The sequence below is a fragment of the Nelumbo nucifera genome, chromosome 2 (genome assembly GCF_055504915.1).
Source record: "Nelumbo nucifera cultivar China Antique chromosome 2, China Antique-T2T, whole genome shotgun sequence".
Taxonomy (NCBI): Eukaryota; Viridiplantae; Streptophyta; class Magnoliopsida; order Proteales; family Nelumbonaceae; genus Nelumbo; species Nelumbo nucifera.
The window spans coordinates 100,994,046-101,004,038 of record NC_142650.1 but is presented as its reverse complement, the minus strand read 5'-3'; the positions used below and the strand labels follow the sequence as shown (position 1 = coordinate 101,004,038).

General features: G+C 37.7%; 1 non-coding gene across 1 annotated transcript; it reads left to right on the top strand.

The window, feature by feature from the left end:
* Nucleotides 1–6,919: 6,919 nt before the first annotated feature.
* LOC148802617 (small nucleolar RNA R71) lies at nucleotides 6,920–7,026 on the top strand. The gene has a single exon (XR_016083229.1). It is a non-coding gene; the product is annotated as a small nucleolar RNA R71 (small nucleolar RNA).
* Nucleotides 7,027–9,993: the final 2,967 nt, after the last annotated feature.

The window sequence follows — 9,993 nt, the reverse complement described above, 5'->3', positions numbered from 1 at the left end:
TTGGGCCCATAGGGTCCATGTGATGGGCTCAGGGGTTCATTGAGTTTTTTAGTGAATTCGGCTGGGCCGAACCCATGTGGCTGGTGTGTACATCAATGCTTGGGTCCCACGCCATACAAAGAAGCCCAACTAGGTAGCAGATTGGAAATTAGTTAAACACTTAACACTTAATGGGCCAAAAGTCTATTTCGAACTGGGCTGATATGATCACCCATTTATGGGGCAGATCTGGGATCAAAGTTAGCAAAAGGATTGGGCCTTTAACCTTATCCACTCTAGGAGACCAAATTCAAATCAGATTTGAATATGGTAACCTCTTGATAAGATCAGGAGTAAGCTAACTTAATCTGCAGATAGGATTAAGATCATCCCCTATCCAAATACTGATTTGGATTGGGATAACTCCTAATTAGGAGGTTTCTTAATCAAGAAGAAAAGAGGAGAAATCCTAAGAGATCATAATCAGATTTTGAACAAGGGGTTTTGTGTGCAAGAAATCAACCTGCGAATTGAGATTGGATCTCATACTTACTCTAGAGAGAAGAGAAGCAAGTTCAGCCATCTTCGTCTCAAGAGTTCTCCTCCAACCGCTACCATTCTTTCTGACAAGATTCGATCTTTGAAGAAGAAAGAAATCAAGAAATCAGTTCTTGGTATCAGTTTTGCAGAAAAGACTGAAAATGATTTGGTGCTTAGAGTTTTCCAAGGGTTCTTGCGAAGGATTCAGTGTGTAGGACGCACTTTGCTGGTTCCGTTCCATTCATTGCTGTGTCATCTTCTGCCAGAGCAGTTCTTGGTGTCCTCTTTGGGCGTGAACACCAACTTTGGGAGATATTGCTTCTCTGGATTAGGTATAATCCCTCCCTTGTCTTTGGTTTCGATTTGGTTCGATTATGGTTCAAGTAGGATCCTTGAATATTGTATTCTAAATTTAGGGAATATGATTCCCAGTTGGAAGAAGGTAGGAAAATTTTTGAAATTTGCCCACCCATTCCGCAACCTTTTTGGCGTCCATACGATGGATCCTACCATTCTTTCAGTGGTATCAGAGCCACAGGTTCGAATCTTGAACCAAAAGAAAATCAGATCTGAACTTGCGTAGATGGACAGAAGATGTTCTGCCAAGATTTGCGTAGATTACTTTCTTTTTTTCAAGAAACTGTTTCTTGTTAAGGGCGATTGATCTGAAATTAATTTCTGTTAAATCTAAAATTTATTTAGAACTGTTCTTTATTTATTTTGATTTAATGGACTGTTCGAACCTGGAGATCGCAGTGCAGATTTGGCGCAGATGGTCTGTGCACCCTTTTAATTTTATTCATTCAATTCGGTCTGTAAATAATTTTTTTATTTTTAATTTCTAGACTGAATGTATAGGATTTGATCAAGAATGTAATTAATTAATAGAAATAGGATTTCAGTTTCTTGTTATTTTCTTGATTGAAGAAGAAGGAAGAAGAAGGCAGTGCTGGAGATTTGCAGATGGAGAGATCGCTTTCTGCGATTTGCAGTTTGTGAAACTGCAACCCAGGTGATTAACCTCTGTTTTGCAGGTGGTGTGAACAGTCCATATTTTATTTGTGATTGTTTAAAATCAAAATTATTAATTTCAGATCTTTCATGAATTAACTCTTGAATTGAAAATCAGTTTCGGACAATTTCGGACTAGATTGGACCAAAACTGTTTGGACCAAATCTAGGGTTCGAAGGGGACTGTTTTCAGTCCAATTTTTCTAACACTTGCTGTTCCAAATCTGATGTTCAATTACAGGGATTAATTTGGCCCACCTGTAAAGCCCAATTTTAAATGGTTAAAACTGCAAAAGCCCACTCTTGTGAGAAAAGTTGTATGGGCCGAACTGCTAACTGCGATTCAGCCCATATACCTAGTCGACATTAATTGTTAATGTTATGGATTTTAAATGGGTTGTTCAATGGGCTTTACAGCAGTTAATTGATTGGATCAATTCTTCCTTTACATGTGATGTTTGGATGTTGGATGTGCTGCGACCATGGGCCATAAGCACTTGGCCCATGATGACTCGTTAGTGGCTCTTACGCACACCATGGCTGAATGCGCATCATTGCCATAGTGTCCCATAAGGTCATTGGATGACCCCTCTTTTCTTGGTGGGCCCTACAACCCTAAAAAGGGACACGTGCGGAAAACCTAGCCGATAAAGGCCCACCAAAAATCTAACTTTATGAAAGTTAGTGGGAGCCATTCTGGTTTGACCTAAAGTTTTGTTCCTTCCAGCAAATATGAGTGCATGTGATAGGGAGATCCATATTATGGACTCTCTAAAGACCTTCTGTCATTAGCACAATGATGGGTCCTTCAGTAATGAGGAAACGCACCATAAAATTGGGCTATCCATTTGCTGTTGGACCTGTCAGAGTGTTTCATAAGATGATAGGGGCATCATAGACCGATGTGGGAGGGGTTTCACCAGAAAATGGGAACTCTCTCACGATACCTGATAGCTATAAAAATATAACTCTATTAAGTGTACTAGTTATCAAGTAGTATAATAATATCATTCCCACAGGGATTTAACAAAATAAGTATTAGAATCATAGTCTTCCCTAATTATTTGGACAATCAAAATTCAGAATTGAGCAAGAACTAATAAAAACTAGAAAAAGAAAATAAAAACAAGGGTGATCACTAATCAAATGTGCAAATGATGGAATCGCTAAGACTTTTGGTCCACCTAACCAATGCAATGAATATTGATGGATCCAATTATCCAAGACTAATTGTTATTCCCATAAGCTGAGATTTTCACAAATTTATTTAATATTCTCTCTCGAGTAGAGCTCTCAAGATAGAAGTGCATTAAGTCCAAGAAAACCATTAAATTCAGATGAATCATGTATATATATCTCTATATACCATTCAATTCACACTATAAATTATTCTGTCAATTATGTGAATTCCTCTCTCAATTCATTCACATAACCCAAATCAATTAATAGGTGACCAATCTCTTAATTGCATTAAGCACAATAATTCATAGACTATATGGAAATCACAATCTTGGATAAATCAAGAAAATAAAAATATACTCATTAGCATGGTTAGGCTTTCCATAGCCCTAACAAGAAACAAATCAGTTCATAATAGAAGAATTAAATCAAACAAAGGGAAAGAAATAACTCTTGAATTCGCCCATGGTGCTGAGATCTCCTCCTCTTGTGATTTCTTGAATTCTTGAACCTTTCTTGAACCCTTCTTGACTGATTGCTCCTTGCTTCTTGATTCAAATCCGAAATTGAGTGATTCAGTGATCAAGTGATGCCTAAAGCTGGTGCTTCCCCTCCTTTATATAGCTTAAGGGGAGGGGGTGGTCTCCTACTTCCTCTTGAAGTTTATCTTACAAGAATAGAAAGTCCTATTCTAATCCTACTCTTATCTCTTTATCTAATGAACTCAATACTTTTATCTTTATAAGATTACATCAAGAATTTAGATCTGGAAGGACTCTTCTCAGTTTCTTGTTCTTGGATTCGTATTAGACCTCCTCTGCGAATTGGGCTACTGCCAGGCTTTTCTACAAGTTGGGCTTTAGCTGCGGATTGGGCCTTCCTATGAATTTGCCGCGACTTCGGGCCTAGATTTGACTTCGATTCTTGCTGAATCTGCGAAAGCCCAAAACATCAAAGTTGTGGCTTTTTCTCTTATCTTTCCAGTGGATCTTGAATCATTCAATTCGGAGTTCGGAGATGCGAGTTAGGCCCAGATCACTGAACAATGTCGAAACTGTGAAAAATCATCCGATTTGTCTTTCTTTTGCTCTTGATGCCTTCTTTCATATCCTGGACCAAAATACAAGAGATATGAGTCAAATTAGATGTTAATTTAGTATAAAAGACAGAATAATTGGGGATAAAAATATGATAAATTCTACTCTCATCAAATCCCCCACACTTAAACTCTTGCCCGTCCTCGGGCAAGACAAAACTCAAAACAAAATTAAAACAAGAACAAACTAACTAAAAGATTTGTTTTGGAACAGGGTATTTGTCCTTCTGCAAGCCTTGATCAGTATCCAATGCTTCTTCCCTTCGTCCACTTCTTTTCCTTTTTAACTTGTCCAAGAATAATCTTAAATCGCCAATCCTCATGTCCCCAAGTGAGATCGACAATCAAGGGAAGCAGGCATCTCTTTGCATGAATAATTTAGGGCTAGAGTAAGCCCTCTTTGTTTTCATAATCACATGTGGCAAGATTCAAAAAATACCCTCTCATGATTCTTTAGAACGAAACAAGGAATGTTATTACCCTAAGCTTTCTTATGTATCACATCTCCACCACTTATCATGAGTGCAATGCATCAAAAGGTGAATTAGGGTTTGGGATCTAGGGATGAGTGCATTTTATGCTCCATCTCACCCTTTTATTCTTTTAGTGTGAGTGCATTTTATGCTCCATTTCACACTGACTCCTTTTTCTCTCGGTGTGAGTGCATTTTATTCTCCATTTCACACGATTTTTTTTTTTTTTTTTTTTGGATAACACGTTCCAATACATGAACTCATTATCGTGGTCTCAACATGCCAAACAAGACAAGTTCTAGAATAATCAACCCCTGTTTGTCCGTTAGAAACCAAATGCTCACAAGGGTCAACTCTGTATTGCATCTTGCCCATATCATTCAAACTACTGAGATGCCTTCCCTATCTAGAAATTTCAGCTAGATTTGCCTGCATCCTTTCTTGTCTATTCTACCTAAGCACATGATTCAAGGTGGTTTGCAATCATTCAAAAACAAGTCTCTAAGGAGCAGAAATTTCAAAAGGAAAGGTAAAAAATGATAATCAAAGCATGCTAGAGTTTGAAAAAAATTTTATCAACCCCTTACTCCCCCCCACACTTAAGATCTACATTGTCCTTAATGTATGGAATATGCATAGCAAGAACAAGGAGAGAGATTTAAGAGGACTTCCCTGCTATCTATGATTAAGGTCTTAAGAAAGGAAGAAAAAAAACACAATCATAAGTAACAAAAAAATAATAATAATAATTTTTTTTTTATTTATTTATTTTTTGTTGTTAGCACGACCTAAAAACAAAAGGAAAAAGAAAAACAAACTTCCCTATCATGAATCGGATCCTCTAACTCTCTTGGTTGCAGCTTTCGGTGTGCTCCCCTTTCATCCATCATGGGCGGGTTCAGATCTGGAATAGGGGCCTGCAAAACAGAGGGTAACGGTTTCTCATTAGGAATATAATGAGCATTACCTTGCCTTGGCTTGAACCATTCTTGGCCTTCCTCTAAATAGTTCATCGCCTTCTTTACCTCTTCCTCCATGACCTGCATGTTTTTACATGAATTAATAATGTAGCTTTCAAAGGGGTCATCTAATTTAGATGTGTTAATTTCAGCTGCACCAACATCAATGCTATTGATTGCATAAATTTTATGTTCAATTGTGTTGGGATGTTCCATGGTTTTAAATACATTGAACACCACTTCTTCACCATTGATTCTAAGGGTAAGTAGTCCTTTTCGCACATCAATTAAAGCATCACTAGTAGCAAGAAAGGGTCTCCCTAAAATTAATGGTATCGATCTATCCTCCTCCATATCCAACACAATGAAATCAACAGGGATGATGAAATTCCCCACTTTAACTAAGACATCTTCCACTATTCCCCTAGGGTATTTAATGCTTCGATCGGCCAACTGTAAGGTAATAGTGGTAGATGTTAGTTCATGCAATCCCAGCCTTTTAAAAATAGAGTAGGGCATTAAATTTTTACTGGCACCAAGATCACATAAAGCTTTTTCAAATTCAGTTTTCCCTATGGTGCAAGGTATAGAAAAACTCCCTGGATCCTGAAGCTTTGGGAGCAATTTATTTTGGAGGATGGATGAGCATTCTTCGTTCAAATTTACCATCTTGCAATCCTCCCATTTTCTTTTGTTGGACATCACCTCCTTCAGGGATTTTTCATATTTGGGCATCTGTGATAACACATCAAGAAGAGGAAGGTTAATATGAATCTTTTTAAATATTTCCAGAAATTTTTCAAATTGTTGATCTAATTTAGCCTTCAAAACTCTTCTTGGGTAGGGAATAGGGAGTTTAATTTCATGTAAATTCAGTTTAGGGGTAATTTCCTCATTCTCCTTTTGTAAATCGGCCATTTCAGCTTTCTTGTCATCTTCTGGGGCTTCGCCAACTGTTTTCCCACTTCTTAAAGTTATGCCGTTCACATGTTCTCTGTGATTCTTTTCTGTGTTACTAGGGCAGCCTTCCTTCTTTCCTCTCTGATAACATGCTCACAACCTACCCCATTTGAACTTCTAAGTTCTTAATCGATGCTTCATGGCTTTGGAATCTTGCTTCAATAGCATTGATGAACTTAGAAATCATCTCCTCCAAATTACTCTTTTTTTCTAGTGGGGGCGGTTGTGGTTGGAATCCCATGGGTGCCTTTTGATGATTGTTGCTCCAAGAGAAGTTGGGATGACTCCTCCACCCTGGGTTGTATGTATTTGAATATGGGTTGTAATTTGACCTGCCAGCATGAGAGATAAAATTAGCATTCTCATGGGAAACAAAAGGACTATTTAATTGACAATCAGAATTGGCATATCCTATTTGTCCACATAAATCACATGAGATGCTAGATGGTGTATTAATGGCTGCAATATTAAAAGCACCAAACTTCTTATTCAAACTAGCAAGTTGCGCAGATATGGCTGCAAGGGAATCGATATGGTGTACTCCCCTCTGATTGGTTCGATCATTGCTCCACTGGTAGCTGTTTGACACCATCTCCTCTATTAGGTCATAAGCTTCCTCCGGTGTTTTCCTCATGATCGTACCACCTGCGGCTGCATCAATAATAGATCGATTAGAGGGGTTAATACCATTGTAAAAAGTCTGATACTGTCACCAACTTGGTATCCCATGGTGAGGACACTTCATAAGCATTTCCTTGAATCGTTCCCATGCTTCATACAAGGATTCCCTCTCAAATTGAGCAAAAGTAGTAATATCATTAATTAACTTTGCTGTTTTGGAGGGTGAGAAATATTTAGCCAAAAATTTCTGGGTTAAATCATTCCAAGTGGTGATGCTTCCTGCAGGGAGTGAGTTGAGCCAATCTTTAGCTCTATCACGCAATGAAAAAGGAAATAATATTAACCTAATTGCATCATCACTAACTCCATTATGTTTAAAAGTATCACATATTTCAAGGATGTTAACGATGTGTGCATTAGGGTCATCACTTGGTAACCCACTAAACTGAATACAAGTTTGGATCATTTGAATTATTGTAGGTTTTATTTCAAAATTATTGGCATGGATGTTAGGCTTGCAAATGCTGGATGTCGCCCCATCAATGTTTGGACAAGCATAATCCAAGAGGGTGCGATTTCCTTCTGTCATCTCTCCTTCTATCTCTATGGCTGGTTTGCAAACAACAACCTCTTCTCTTGATTTTCCTTTGTTGGCCCTTTGCAACAAACGAAGGGTCCTTTCAATTTCTGGATCAAATTCAGCTAACCCTTCCTGTCTAGTGCGTGTCATGCACTAGTAATCTGAACCAACAAAAAAAAAAAAAAACAAAAAATTTAGAACAAACAAATAAAAATAAAAATAATAACAGAAATAGAAAGAAATAAAAGGAAAATAGAATAATAAAAAAAAAGAAATAAAATGTCCAAATTAATCAAGGTTAACAAATTCTAATATTATCTTAGGATTAAATCCCCGACAACGGCGCCAAAAACTTGATAGTTATAAAAATATAACTCTAGCAAGTGTACTAGTTATCAAGTAGTATAATAATATCGTTCCCACGGGGATTTAACAAAATAAGTATTAGAATCACAGTCTTCCCTAATTATTTGGATAATCAAAATTCAGAATTGAGCAAGAACTAATAAAAACTAGAAAAAGAAAATAAAAACAAGGGTGATCACTAATCAAATGTGCAAATGATGGAATCGCTAGGACTTTTGGTCCACCTAACCAATGCAATGAATATTGATGGGTCCAATTATCCAAGACTAATTGTTATTCCCATAAGCTGAGATTTTCACAAATTTATTTAATATTCTCTCTCGAGTAAAGCTCTCAAGATGGAAGTGCATTAAGTCCAAGAAAACCATTAAATTCAGATGAATCATGTATATATATCTCTATATACCATTCAATTCACACTATAAATTATTCTGTCAATTATGTGAATTCCTCTCTCAATTCATTCACATAACACAAATCAATTAAGAGGTGGCCAAGCTCTTAATTGTATTAAGCACAATAATTCATAGACTATATGGAAATCACAATCTTGGATAAATCAAGAAAATAAAAATATATTCATTAGCATGGTTAGGCTTTCCATAGCCCTAGAAAGAAACAAATCAGTTCATAATAAAAGAAATAAATCAAACAAAGGGAAAGAAATAACTCTTGAATTCGCCCATGGTGCTGAGATCTCCTCCTCTTGTGATTTCTTGAATTCTTGAACCTTTCTTGAACCCTTCTTGACTGATTGCTCCTTGCTTCTTGATTCAAATCCGAAATTGAGTGATTCAGTGATCAAGTGATGCCTAAAGCTGGTCCTTCTCCTCCTTTATATAGCTTAAGGGGAGGGGGTGGTCTCCTACTTCCTCTTGAAGTTTATCTTACAAGAATAGAAAGTCCTATTCTAAACCTACTCTTATCTCTTTATCTAATGAACTCAATACTTTTATCTTTATAAGATTACAGCAAGAATTTAGATCTGGAAGGACTCTTCTCAGTTTCTTGTTCTTGGATTCGTATTAGACCTCCTCTGCAAATTGGGCTGCGGCCAGGCTTTTCTACAAGTTGGGCTTTAGCTGCGGATTGGGCCTTCCTATGAATTTGCTGTGACTTCGGGCCCGGATTTGACTTCGATTCATGCCGAATCTAGGAAATCCCAAAACATCAAAGTTGTGGCTTTTTCTCTTATCTTTCCAGTGGATCTTGAATCAGCCAATTCGGAGTTCGGAGATGCGAGTTAGGCCCAGATCACTAAACAATGTCGAAACTGTGAAAAATCATCCGACTTGTCTTTCTTTTGCCCTTGATGCCTTCTTTCATACCCTGGACCAAAATACAAGAGATATGAGTCAAATTAGATGTTAATTTAGTATAAAAGACAGAATAATTGGGGATAATGTGGCATACCCATTAACTAAGCCACTAACACAGAAGGTGTTTGAGAAACACGTGGAAATTAGGGGACTCCGGCTTGTACCAGATTGGACCTAAGTGCAAGTGGGAGCTGTTAGACAGTTTTGTATGCCCTTAGCTTCAATCTGATTTGATGTACTTTTGATATTTAGTGTAAATAAATAAAGTGCATGTTTAATTCATATTGTTTGGTATAATTCTATGCAAGACACTAAAACTGGACACTTATTGAGACTCGTGTTAGTTTTAAATGTTCACAGCCATTGGATAAGTCTACGGAGATGTATCCTGCCAAGGCTAATATTGGTGTGCCACCAAGTGTTGGGAAGGCCTGTCTCGGCCACCAGGGTAAGACCCAAGGCACATGTAGTATGGGATTACTTGAATCCTTGAACCGGACCAGATTTCCAGTATTGCGTTGGACCTTGGAGACAGATGGGCAAAACTGGAAAGTTACACCTGACCCCTAGACTTGATTATGATACTTCACTAGGTGTCAGATCGGGCTGTCTTTGATATGCCAATTAGTGAGATCCTTAGCGGGGGTCAAAACCTGGGCATGTTGGGGTAGTCTGAGAATTCATCTGAGTGTGTGATCATAGTGACAGGATCAGCCCCTTTGTCGGACAAAGGTAATGATCGGGAATGCACTCTCTCTGATGGAAACCAAACTGCCGGCAGTTGATTTCAATCGTTAGAATTTTGTTTTGCAAAATTAATATATATATATGTACGGTTTCAAAATGTTTGCAAATGGTTTTAATTCCCGGGATCCATGTGAGTGGAGAGTGCAGCACTGTTCCTTGCAGC